Here is a 12,603-nt window from a genome sequence, read left to right as displayed (position 1 = left end):
TACGAATGGAATCACTGTCAGGCACGTCTTAGTCACCAGCAGAGCCCGCAGGAGACTCAGAGTTCCCGGTAACGGACAGAGTGCCAGAGACCCGGAGATGGAGAAACGCAGGAAATCCCTCGTTTTATTGCTGATGGTCTCGGGTAATTTCATCCTGCTGTGGGCACCTTTCAGTGTGTTCTCTGCGTGGGATCGGCTGAATTATCTTCCCATACGTTTGCTTCCGCCAGATTCCCTTCGAGAGCTGGGCATCATTCTGCAGCTTCTGAGCTGTTGTACAAACACGGCCCTTTACGCCGTTACACAGGCCAAGTTTAGGGAGCAGCTAAAGAATGTGGTAAAATCTCCGCTTACCCTCATTGTTCCGAAAAAGTCGTGACTTAGCGGCGTCGCCCGTCCAGATACCACTACGTTCTATATATTGCGGGCACGTTCTGTCCCTCTTGGCCCGGCGATATCGTTATTCCTGTCACACCTCACAAGCGGAAATTGCATAGACAAGCCCCTTATGCAGCTGCATTGCTGGTCCCGAATTCGCTGGCTCATTTCCCTTCTCTGCTCTACTGATTGTAGTGCATTTCGCCCCATGGTTCCACTGTACATTCCTCTGTCCTCCCGATTCGTTGGTCCAGCTGCAAGGCCATATTCCTGCGAGGGCATCCGTGTTCCCGAAACAACCTGTTCATTCCCGACAGTGGCGGCTGAATTGCTGCTGCGAGTCCATTGACAACTGAATTGGTGCCTCTTCCTGCAGCCACGCTGAGCTCGTCAGTCTCATCTACCCAGCCTACAACTTGCCACACCGCCCTCAGATCAGGTTGTACCCGTTCTGACACCAATCTTGTCTCTCGATCTCTCTGTTCCCAACTCCAGGGAGAGATTATCTACAGACATATTTTACAAAGCCATGCTACTGACTCCAACAGTCATCCTGACGATACTTTCTGCCAAACGGACACTCGCAAAAGTGCTATTCCATTCTATCATTTCCATTGATGAGAATTTCATCTCCAGACATTTTACAGTCAATGGAGATTCCCTTCCCCCACGATCGATGCTGCTATCACCATTCTCTGACGCATTTCCCCCAGGTACCATCACTCCATCCCACCCAGATTAATAAAAAAGGATTGGGTCTCCTTCTCCTCAGGTAACACGCCACGAGCCTCCGCATGCAAAATATTTTACCGTAACTTCCACCATCTCCATAGCCACTCTACCACCAGGCACGACTTTCCCTCCCCCATCTCCGGTTTCTGCTGATCGTCCTCTGCGCGACTCCATTGACTACCAGCGGTCCGCACAAGTCTCCCTTGTTCCTGTAACCGTACTGCAGACATTATTTCCAGCAGGTACTGGTTATTCCTGGACAACGGAGATCACACTGGCGAAAAAATGCATTTCCAGTGTCCGCTGTATTGCAAGAAATAAAATGCTGATAGTCCATCCAGCTACAATCGTCAAAAACCCATTGTCATCAATGATGTCATTTACAATCCCTGTTGCCGCGGACAGAATGGTCCTGAAAGTTGTTATGGGCTAGATATTATCGAGTTTGGAGGAGAGATATTTTTGAACAAGGGCCCCATCGAGTGCCCACACGGACAGAGGGAGATAGGAACATTATGTGTTGTTATTCTGATCTCAATAATATCGGGGATAGCCCAAAATGTTCAGAGAAAAAGCTCGCTGTTTTATTTTTAAGTATCACATGGTATCGTGTTTTTACTTGGAGGGATCTGATGTGACCGGGTCTTTTCCCGACACATAAATAGTTCTACTAGTGGTGACATTTTCACACATGAATCAAACTGCTTATCCTGTCAATCTTAAACATAACGATAATACCTGAATACGAACACGTCCGTCAGCTAAACCATACTACTAAACATGAATCGCAGATATCTGTGGCAGTAAGGACAGTGGTCATCCAGACCCAACTCAGATTAGATTCGAATAAATGTGTTGAACTGGCAATTGTCGCTGAACGGATAACAGGTACAGTGCCTGTAAAAATATTCACATCCCCCGCCCACCCACTCCTCCACCACTTCGAAGACCCTTGTAGCCATAGGCACTCGCATGGATCCCGGCTATTCCTGCCTTTTTATTGGCTACGTGGAACGGTCCGTGTTCCAAGCCGACAGCGGTGTCACTGCCCGAAATCTCCCGCGGGACACTGACGACAGCATTGCTGCTGCTTCCTGGACGCTGCTCGTTGATTTCATCAACCAGCTCCAATTCCCAACACGCCTTGAGTTTTACCTGATCCATTTCCAATCTCTCTTTCTCTGTCTTCTGAGCCAGCTCATCTACTGTCGTACATCATAAGTCCATTGACTCACACAATTACCTGAACTATACTTCTTCCCATAGAACCATTGAACCATAGAACACTACAGCACAGTACAGGCCCTTCAGCCCTCTATGTTGTGCCGACCCATGTAATCCTTTAAAAAAGTACTAAACCCACACCACCCCATAACCCTCCATTTTTTTTCATCCATGTGCCTGTCCAAGAGGCTCTTAAATACACTTAATATTTTAGCCTCCACCACCATCCCTGGCAAGTCATTCCAGGCACTCACAACCCTTCGTGTAAAAAACTTACCCCTGATTTCTCCCCTAAACTTCCCTCCCTTAATTTTGTACATATGCCCTCTGATGTTTGCTACTGGTGCCCTGGGAAACAGGTACTGACTATTCACCCTATCTATGCCTCTCATAATCTTGTAGGTCTCTATCAAGTCCCCTCTCATTCTTCTACACTCCAACGAGAAAAGTCCCAGCTCTGCTAAACTTGCTTCATATGACTTGTTCTCCAAACCAGGCAACGTCCTGGTAAATCTCCTCCGCACCCTCTCCATAGCTTCCACATCCTTCCTATAATGAGGTGACCAGAATTGAACACAATACTCTAAGTGCGGACTCGCCAGAGATTTGTAGAGTTGCAACATGGCCTCTCTACTCTTGAACTCAATCCGCCTGTTAATGAAGCCTAGCATCCTATAGGCCTTCTTAACTACCCTATCAACCTGTGCAGCGACCTTGAGGGATGTATGGATTTGAACCCCAAGGTCCCTTTGTTCATCCACACTCATAAGTAACTGACCATTAACTCTGTATTCAGTCCTCTGGTTTGCGCTTCCAAACCGCATCACCTCACACTTGTCCGGATTGAACTCCATCTGCCATTTTCCTGCCCAACTCTGCAGCTTGTCTATATCCTCTTGTAACCTTCTACAACCTACAGCTCCATCCACAACTCCTCCAATCTGCGTGTCATCCGAAAACTTACTCACCCATCCTTCCGCCTCTGCATCCAGGTCATTTATAAAAATCACAAAAGGCGAGGTCCCAGGACGGATTCCTGCGGCACTCCCGTAGTCACCGACCTCCAGGCAGAATACTTTCCTTCTGTAACACTTACCCAACAGGCCGGTATATGTCTAGGGGAAAAGGAGATCCAACCACTCACCAACTCCATCTCCCGTACACGCAGGTGCTGTGAGAATCAAGTTTATGCCTCCCGTAAACACACAGTATCAAACTCACACCAGATACCTTTATGGAATACACTTTAAAGATTTTACTAAAACTAAAAGAGTACTATGCAATACAGTATATGTGATGGAAAAGAAAATAAAGTAAAAGGCGCCAACTTATCAAAGTTCAGTCAGTTTAGTGCACATCGTTGGAGCTCAACCATCGAACCATTCGACCCCTCGCTACTTTCCTCCGACCTCCACGTCCCCGCACCTGGGACCACCCGGGTCGTCGACCGAGCAGTGCAGCGCACGTCCACCTTCCTCGGCGTTTTCTTCCCGACTCCCCTGAAAACCCGCGAAAACCCCCAAGCTCCCAGCCCCACAAGCCAAAATAACATTCCCCATTGGTTAAAAAATGAATACAATCCCCATATCAGCAAGTCCAAAACCAAACAACTGCGAGAGAAAACACTTATCAGACATAAAAGCATTCCTACTCTAGAAAACCAAAGAAGCCATTTTAATTAACATACCCTGTACATTGTACACTTCTACAGCTACCCTCTTCTTTCTGCCTTTAAGCCAATTTTTTATCCAAACAGCTAAGGTTCCACATCCCAATGCCTCATGGCTTTCTGGATGAGTCTCTCAATAGGGACCTTGTCAAATGCTTTGCTAAAGTCCATGTAGACCACATCCACTGCCCTACCCTCATCAATTTCTTTTGTTACCGCTTCAAAAAAATCAATCAGGCTCCTGAGGCACGATCTTCCCTTCACAAAGTAATGTTGACTATCCAGGAGTAGAATGTACTTCGCCAAATGCTCGTAGATCCTAACCTTAAGGATCCTTTCCAGTAGTTTGCATACCACCGAAGTAAGACTCATCGGTCTATAGTTCACAAGTTTCTCCCTATTGCCTTCTTTAAACAAGGGAACTACATTTGCCATTCTCCAGTCCTCCGGCACTTCCCCTGTAGCCAAAGAGGATTCAAAGGTCATAGCTAATGGTCCTGCGATCTCTTCTCTCAATTCCCAGAACAACCTGGGGTGTATCATATCCGGCCCTGGGGATTTATCAGTCTTAAGCACTTCTTCTTCCTTAATCTCCACATTGTCAAGTGCACAGGCCCTCTCAACTTCGACCTCATCCTGATCAAGATCCTTTTCACTTGTGAATACTGAAGCAAAGTATTAATCTAGGACCTCCCCTAACTCCTCTGCCTTCAGGCACATGTTGCCCTCTTTATACTTTAGCGGTCCCACCTTCGTTCTCGTCATCCTCCTATTCTTCACATACGCATAGAACGCCTTGGGGTTCTCCTTAATACTACATGCCAAGGCCTTCTCATGCCGCCCTCGAGCTCACCTAAGTCCTTTCTTTAGTTCCTTCCTGGCTACACAATATTTCTCATAAGCTCCTCCTACTTCCTGCTTCTTATATCTAATATATGCTACCTTTTTCCTCTTGAGGTGTTGCCTCACATGCTTTGTCAGCCACGGCTCCCTCTTCCTATCATTTTTTCCTTGCCTCAGTGGGACAAACCTATCCTGAACCCAGCTCAAGTGATCCATAAAATTTCCCACATTACTTCTGTGCTTTCCCCTTTGAACATTTGTTTCCAATTTACTGTTGCTAGTTCCAGCCTCATCCCTTCAAAGTTAGCCTTTCCCCAGTTAAGCACTTTACCATTTAGTCTGATTTTATTTCTTTTTCATAGCTCGGCTGAAGCTAAGGGAGTTGTGGTCACTCTCACCAAAATGCTCCTTCACCAAGAAGTCTGTCACCTGACCAGGTTCATTCCCCAGAACTAGATCCAGTATAGACTCTTCTCCCGTCGGCCGGTCCACATACTGTGTCAGGAATCCTTCTTGAACACACCTGACAAATTCAGCCCCATCTATCCCCCTTGTACTCAGGAGGTGCCAGTCAATATGACGGAAGTTGAAGTCACCCATAACTACTACTATGTATTTCCAGCATCATTCTAAAATAAGCCTGCTTATCTGCTCCTCGGTGTCTCGCGGGCTATTTGGGGGCCTACAGACTACTCCCAGCACAGTGATTGATCCCTTCCTATTTCTGACATCCAGCCACGCCGACTCAGTGGACACTCCTTCTGCAGTGTTCTCCCTTTCTATAGCCGTGATATTATCCCTGACCTGCAATGCCACTCACCCAACCCCACTTTTCTACCTCCCATCCTATTCCTTTTAAAAAACCTGAACCCCGGGACCTGCATCATCCAGTCCTGCCCTTCCTCCAACCAAGTTTCAGTAACAACCACAACATCGTAGATCCACATCCTACTCCATGCTCTAAGTTCATCCTCCTTGTTCCTAATACACCTAGCATTGAAATAGACACATTTCAACCCCTTTAACTGGCTACAATTATTTTCTGTCCCCTTCCTCATCAACTCAGAACTCGTAGCATCATGCTCGTGTCCTTCTACCATAATCCCTGCACTCACATTCTGATTCCCTCCCCTCCCCCTGCCAAACTAGTTTCAAGCCTCCCCAACAGCTCTATCAAATTTGCCCGTCAGGACATTGGTCTCCCTGGGATTCAAGTGCAACCCGCCCGTTTTGTACAGGTCACACCCGCCCCAAAAGAGGTCCCAATGATCCAGAAATCTGAATCCCTGCCTGCTGCTCCAATCCCTCAGCCACGCATTTATCCTCCACCTCATTCTATTCCTATTCTCACTGTCGCTTGGAACAGGCGGTAATCCCGAGATTACTACCTTTGACGTCCTGCTTTTCAACTCCCTTCCGAACTCCCTGTAGTCTTCTTTCAGGACCTCTTCCCTTTTCCTACCTATGTCATTGGTACCAATATGTTCCACGACCTCTTGGTATTCTCCCTCCCACCGCAGGATATCTTGGACGCGATCAGAAGCATCCCGGACCCTGGCACCTGGGAGGCAAACTGCCTTCCGAGTTTCTTTCCTGTGTCCACAGAATCGCCTGTCTGAACTCCTGACTATAGAGTCCCCTATTACTACTGCCTTCCTGCCTTCCTCTTCCTTTCCCTCTCCTTCTGAACCACAGGGCCGGTCGGCATAACTGTCTGAGTGCTTGTATGTATGTATGTATGTATGTATGTATGTATGTATGTATGTATCTATCTATCTATCTATCTATCTATCTATCTATCTATCTATCTATCTATCTATCTATCTATCTATATGTCTGTCTGTCTGTCTGTCTATCTATCTATCTATCTATCTATCTATCTATCTATCTATCTATCTATCTATCTGTCTGTCTATCTACTCGTCTGTCTTGCTGCCTGACGTCTGCTGTCTGTTTTTGTCTGGTTGTGCTGTATCAGATATTGCGAATTTGATGGAGCGGAATTGACAAGGCGATTATCAATGAGAAGCACTGTGGAGTTTGAGAAAAGATTACTTTCTCAGTATTACTGGACAGATTTACAAAGGCTGACTGAATGTCACGATCCAATAGTTAACGGTTCGGTAACTAGCTGTCTCTCACTTGGTGCCCCAGATTTAGCGGCATTGATGATATATTATTGGATGGACCTCAAGTGCGAAAGGTAAGTGAACGTTCACATCATCTGCCTGAGAAAATGTAGCACTGCGAGCGGATAATCAACTGAAATGAAAGTTAAAATTTTCAGCCATAATGTGGCGTCTGGACACACAGAGTAACAACGTACGAAGAAAGATTCAGGAGAAGATGAAGATTAACATCAAGTAATCTGTTCCCAACCAGGGAAGAGTTCCAGCGTTATTATTCCAACAGATCAAAGGATGCCTGTCATTGACCCCTCTGGCACCAGGCTCAGAAATTGTGCCTTAATCATATCGTTTAGTTTCCAATCATTCCCAGGTTCCACTACCTACAAACACCTGCTTTCCATCAGCAAAGGCAGTGTAAAAATCCTGTGACCACAACTTGGAGCTGCCAGTTTGTTAGTCGACTCGTGTATGAGTAACCTCGTTCCATGGTTCTTCGGACTATCAGTCTAGCATCGTTTCTGAATTCTCTACTAAAACCAAGACTCCGGGTAAACACTCCTTTGGTACCCATTCCACTCTCGCTACGACGGTAACACCTCCCGACTTGGCCTTCGCGCCCGTGTTCAGCACTTGGGTTCGTTCCACCGCCACGTCTTTGCGACACTGTCATCCAAGTCTCGACAATGATTTCTGCCGGAGAATGGTTAGATGCTACTGTTCCTTTAAGAATCAGACTGTAATTGTCGCTGCTACCTTCGCTCATGGAAAGTTCACCGACTGAGTACTGAGTGCTCACTTGTTCTCCACCATCCATAGTTCTCATCCGCATGATCATAAGGCTCCCCATCTCCCCATCTCTCCTTCCGGTAGAGTAACAACACTCCCGCCGCCCTCCCCCAAACCAGACAGTGATGCAGCCTGTCAGAATGTTCTCCAGAAGTTGTTTCAGTCTATTCGTTAATCTGCTAATGAAGTACTGGATAGCCGCTGTCTTGCCTTCCTCATAACTGCATCGATATGTCGGGACCAGGTTAAGTCCTCAGAGATCTTAACACCCAGGAACCTGAAACTGCTTACTCTCTCCACTTCTGATCCCTCTATGAGGATTGGTTTCTCTCTCCTTCCTGAAGTCCACAATAAGCTTCAGGCACACGCGGAAAAAAAAGAGATATTAATCGTAACCTCAATTGCCGGAAATGGTATCGAGATGCTGATATCACTCTCCCGCTCTCTCAACATGAACCTGCATTCTTTCTGCGCCGAATTATAAAATAATTCTCACATGTCCCGAGATCACCAAGCCTCTGTTCAAGAAACGACCCCTCCCTCGATTCTGCTGACGTTCTTCCGGCTGGAGAGTGATCACTCCACTGCGACCTCAGAGCTGATCGATGCCGCTCCGTTCCTGAAGGCTGTTGTTACCGATATAATGTCCCTTCGATAGGTCGTTTAATTGGCCGTTGATGTCTTGGTTTGGTTGCGATCCGACGGAACAGATTGGACGGTGACCATTAATGAAATATCAGTGTGACGGTATGTCTGGTGTCAGTGCGGACTCGGTGGGACGATTAGCCGTGATTCGTTACTATACAGCTGACATCATCTCACAAGTAACCCTGGCTCGTAACGCGTCCTGTTGTATATAAGTGTATCGGCACATGGTTCTCTCACTTGCTTCAATTAACTTGTAATCTGAGGTGAAGAGAACGGACGAGAGAGACAGGGTGGGAAAGCTGAAAGGCACTGTTAAATTTCGCACGTGAGCCCGAGCGCCACCCTGTGGAGACTACTGGAAGCTAGAGTACAGAAGGTGTTTTAATTCCTTGCCTATTAATACAACACAGTTTAGTTAACTATCACATGTCGCGCCTTAACCAACATCCGACAGGAAATTGTTAATGCATATCTCTGTATATGGCGCATAACCATAGAACCATCGAACATTACAGTACAGAATCAGGCCTTTCGGACCTTCTTGGCTGTGCCGAACCATTTTTCTGCCTTGTCCTATGGACCTGCACCTGGCCCATATCCCTCCATACACCTCTCATCCATGTACATGTCCAAGGTTTAATTAAATGTTAAAAGTGAGCGAGTATTTACCACTTCATCTGGCAGCTCATTCCACCCTCCCACCACTCTTTGTGTGAAGAAACCCCCCCAATGTTCCCTTTAAACTGTTCCCCCTTCACCCTCAACCGATGTCCTCTGATTTTTTTTTCTCCCCTGGGCTCAGTGGAAAAAGCCTGCTTGCATTCACTCTATCTATACCCATCATAATTTTATATACCTCTATCAAGTCTCCCCTCATTCTTCTACGCTCCATGGAATAAAGTCCTAAACTATTGAATCTTTCTCTCTAACCTATGTAATACTTGTTACTGAAAACGGAAAGGAACAGTGGGCAATGTTTTGTACTTATTGCTGTACTTCAGAGCAGGGCGGTGAGGGGGTGCCTCGGGTCATTGCTCAAGAGCGCAAAGCATTAAGCGCTTTGCACGGTTTCTGTGGTGTAGTGGTTATCACATTCGCTTTACACGCGAAAGGTCCCCAGTTCAATTCCGGGCAGAAACATTGTTTGGGCGTCAGCGCTTCAAATGAACTTGAGGCTCAACTTTTCAGTTTGTGTTCAAGTGTATTGTCATGGGCATCCAGGTGCAAATATTATGAACATTCGCTTTTCTAGCAATAGCGCATTGTATTTCAAACCTGGCAAAGGTAAATTAAAGAAAGAAGAATTAATAGAAATTACATATAATTTACAGGAGAACATAAACGGATTTAAACCTAAGGAGGTTCGTGGATAACGTACACTGCGTAACGGGAGAATTAGCCTTCAAACCTATTGTCATGTATTGTCGCATGAGGATGCATTGTGGTTTCAACGGAGCTCACATCTGAAATGTTCCCATCCAGACAAACATCGGGAAGAATAACCGTGTGCTGCAAAATTTCAAACCTACTTTAAAATGTGAAGTCGCTTTATTTTGCCTCCCTCCTGTATTCCACGCTTTCCCAGTCCCACCATACAGACTCTCCGATCAAATTCTCCGCCACAGTATTCCAGGTTCCACCTTTTCAGTTTGCCTCACCCCATCTCTCTCTCCATCTCTCTCTATCTCTCCCACTCTCACACACACGCACACTCAAATACACACACACACACACACACACACACACACACACACACACACACACACACACACACACACACACACACACACACACACACATTCAATCTCTCTGCTTCTCTTTGTTTTCTCTGTCGCGAGCAGCACCACAGCCACCCCACGTCAACCGATCAAATATCTGTGCTTCGTACAGTTTAAGCCGCGGTGGAAACAGTCGGTAACATCAGCACCTAAAATTTTCAGGACTCGAATCTGCGATCTTCCGATGATATTGCAGCGCAGACAGGTCAAATATCTTACCACTGGTATCGCACATTCCATTCCTGTTAAAGGACCAGCGAGGAAGGACTGATCACAACGCTGACATCGTGGTTCTGCGGGAATGCCGAAAGTATGGTTAAAACCTTCCTGTGTAATGAGGGTAATGTGGAACAGGAAAACTGGGTACTGTTTAGTTTTGAGACGAGGTGGCGGTGGGTGATCGCATATCGGTGCAGAGTTGGGATCACTGTACTTTTCAATATATCGAATTTGTTGTGATTCCCTGTAAAATTAAAGCATGGGCGAAATATCCCGCGCCTGCATAAGGGTCAGTAACTGGCCATGGAGCTTCTTCCGCAATGTGAACATCAGGAATAAATACTTATCTCGGAATACGCTCCGCCCCTGACTCAACGTTTAGAATTACACCGAAATAACTCCCGATCTTTCCCCGGTTACACTCTTAACTCTATCACCTTATTAAAACCTTACGGCCGGTCATTCTGATCAAACCGGCCACAATTATATTGTTTAACATTTCGGCAACGTAATGACCAGTGATGCTTGACTCCAGGATCTCCACAGTGATGTGAAACGTTTGAAATGTATGCCACTGAAAAGTGATCAATGAAAATGTATCCAGGGATATCAGTGGAGTCCAGTTGAAAAATAACACCTCGCCTTTGGACGTTAAGGAACAGATGGATGGTGTATTGACAGTGGTAATTTGTCCTGCTCGGCAGTCACGAGTTTGCATGTAAACTTTCATGGCAACATTTGAGGTTTTGTGCTTCTTCGGCCCGGATCTTGTGCCTCATGTCCAGTGGCACGCAAATGTTCGGGCAGCCCTGGTCAAAGTTTCTGTTACTGTGAATAGTTCAGTGAGTAGAAGATGAACTGATCTCCAAAAGTCATAAAGTTAAAGATGAAACATTCTTTTTCTGCATTTTAAGCAAGATTAGTGTACTATTTTTGTTTTGTACAATTTTAGAGTGAAAGAGAATAAAAGGAGCACCAAGCAAAAGCTTGGGCACCCCAAGAGATTTGAGATCTCAGATAAGCTTTTCCAGTGTCTCAGACCGTTATGAGCTTGTGAGGGCTCTGGCGTGTTTACTGTCGTCGTTAGGGAAGGCCAGGGGATGCACATTTCAAAGCTTCATAAATACCCTGACTCCTCAAACCTTGTCCCAACAATCAGCAGCCATGGGCTCCTCCTGGCAGCTGCTTAGAAAATAAATAAATGATGCCCGAAAACAAGAGACGGCTATAAGACGATAGCAAAGCGTTTTCAGGTAGCCGTTTCCTCAGTTCGTAATGTAATTAATAAATGGCAGTTAACAGGAGCGGTCTGGAATAACAAGAAAACTTTCCGAGAGAACTGCTCGTAGGATTGCTAGAAAGGCAAAACAAAACCCCCGTTTGACTACAAGAGACCTTCAGGAAGATGTAGCAGCCTCTGGAGTGGTGGCGCACTGTTCTACTCTGCAGCGACACCTGCACAAATATGACCGTCATGGAAGAGTCATCAGAAGAAAACCTTTCCTGCGTCCTCACCACAAAATTCAGCGTCAGACGTTTCAAAAGGAACATCTAAACAAGCCTGATGCATTTTGGAATCAAGTCCTACGGACTGATGAATTTAAAATAGAACATTTTTTAAGTGTTCTATATGCATAGAAAGTTAAAATATATACCATATACTAAGACAAACGTTTGACTAACTGACGCTAAATAAACCGATATGCCTGTTCCGACTTCAAACCCGTTTTAAAAACGGACTCAAGAACGGAACTCCCTCATAACCCAGGAACTGTCTGTACTTTAAAATCCTCTCTAGATTACTTTTCATACCTAATACAATGTAAATAGTTGGTATACTGCATTGCTTAGGGAATAAGAGGAGAGAAAATAGTCTGTACATGCTCAAACAACGAGTGCTGGAGAGAGAACTTCTGGGTTTTCTCGATCCACGGTTGGTTGAATCCGCGAATGCGGAATCCGCGGATAAGGAGTTCCGACTGTACACTTTGTTGAAGGCGTAGACAAGATTCTAAATGGGAAATAAATTCAAATATCGAAGGTGCAAAGACAACTGGGAGACCCTGTGCAGGATTGCCGAAAGGGTAAACACAGGTTGAGTTGGTAGTAAGGACGACAAATGCAATGCCAACATTCATTTGGAGAGAACCAGAGTACAAGAGTGAGGCTGTAATGTTGAGTCTGTATAATGCATTGG

General features: G+C 45.8%; 1 non-coding gene across 1 annotated transcript; it reads left to right on the top strand.

Moving 5' to 3' along the window:
* Positions 1–9,476: 9,476 nt before the first annotated feature.
* Positions 9,477–9,549, top strand: trnav-uac (transfer RNA valine (anticodon UAC)). Its single transcript has one exon. It is a non-coding gene; the product is annotated as a tRNA-Val (tRNA).
* The last annotated feature ends 3,054 nt before the right edge of the window (positions 9,550–12,603 follow it).

This window comes from Hemitrygon akajei, unplaced genomic scaffold (assembly GCF_048418815.1).
Source record: "Hemitrygon akajei unplaced genomic scaffold, sHemAka1.3 Scf000102, whole genome shotgun sequence".
Classification (NCBI taxonomy): Eukaryota; Metazoa; Chordata; class Chondrichthyes; order Myliobatiformes; family Dasyatidae; genus Hemitrygon; species Hemitrygon akajei.
The sequence above is the reverse complement of the archived record's forward strand: the minus strand, read 5'-3'. Positions and strand labels throughout refer to the sequence as shown.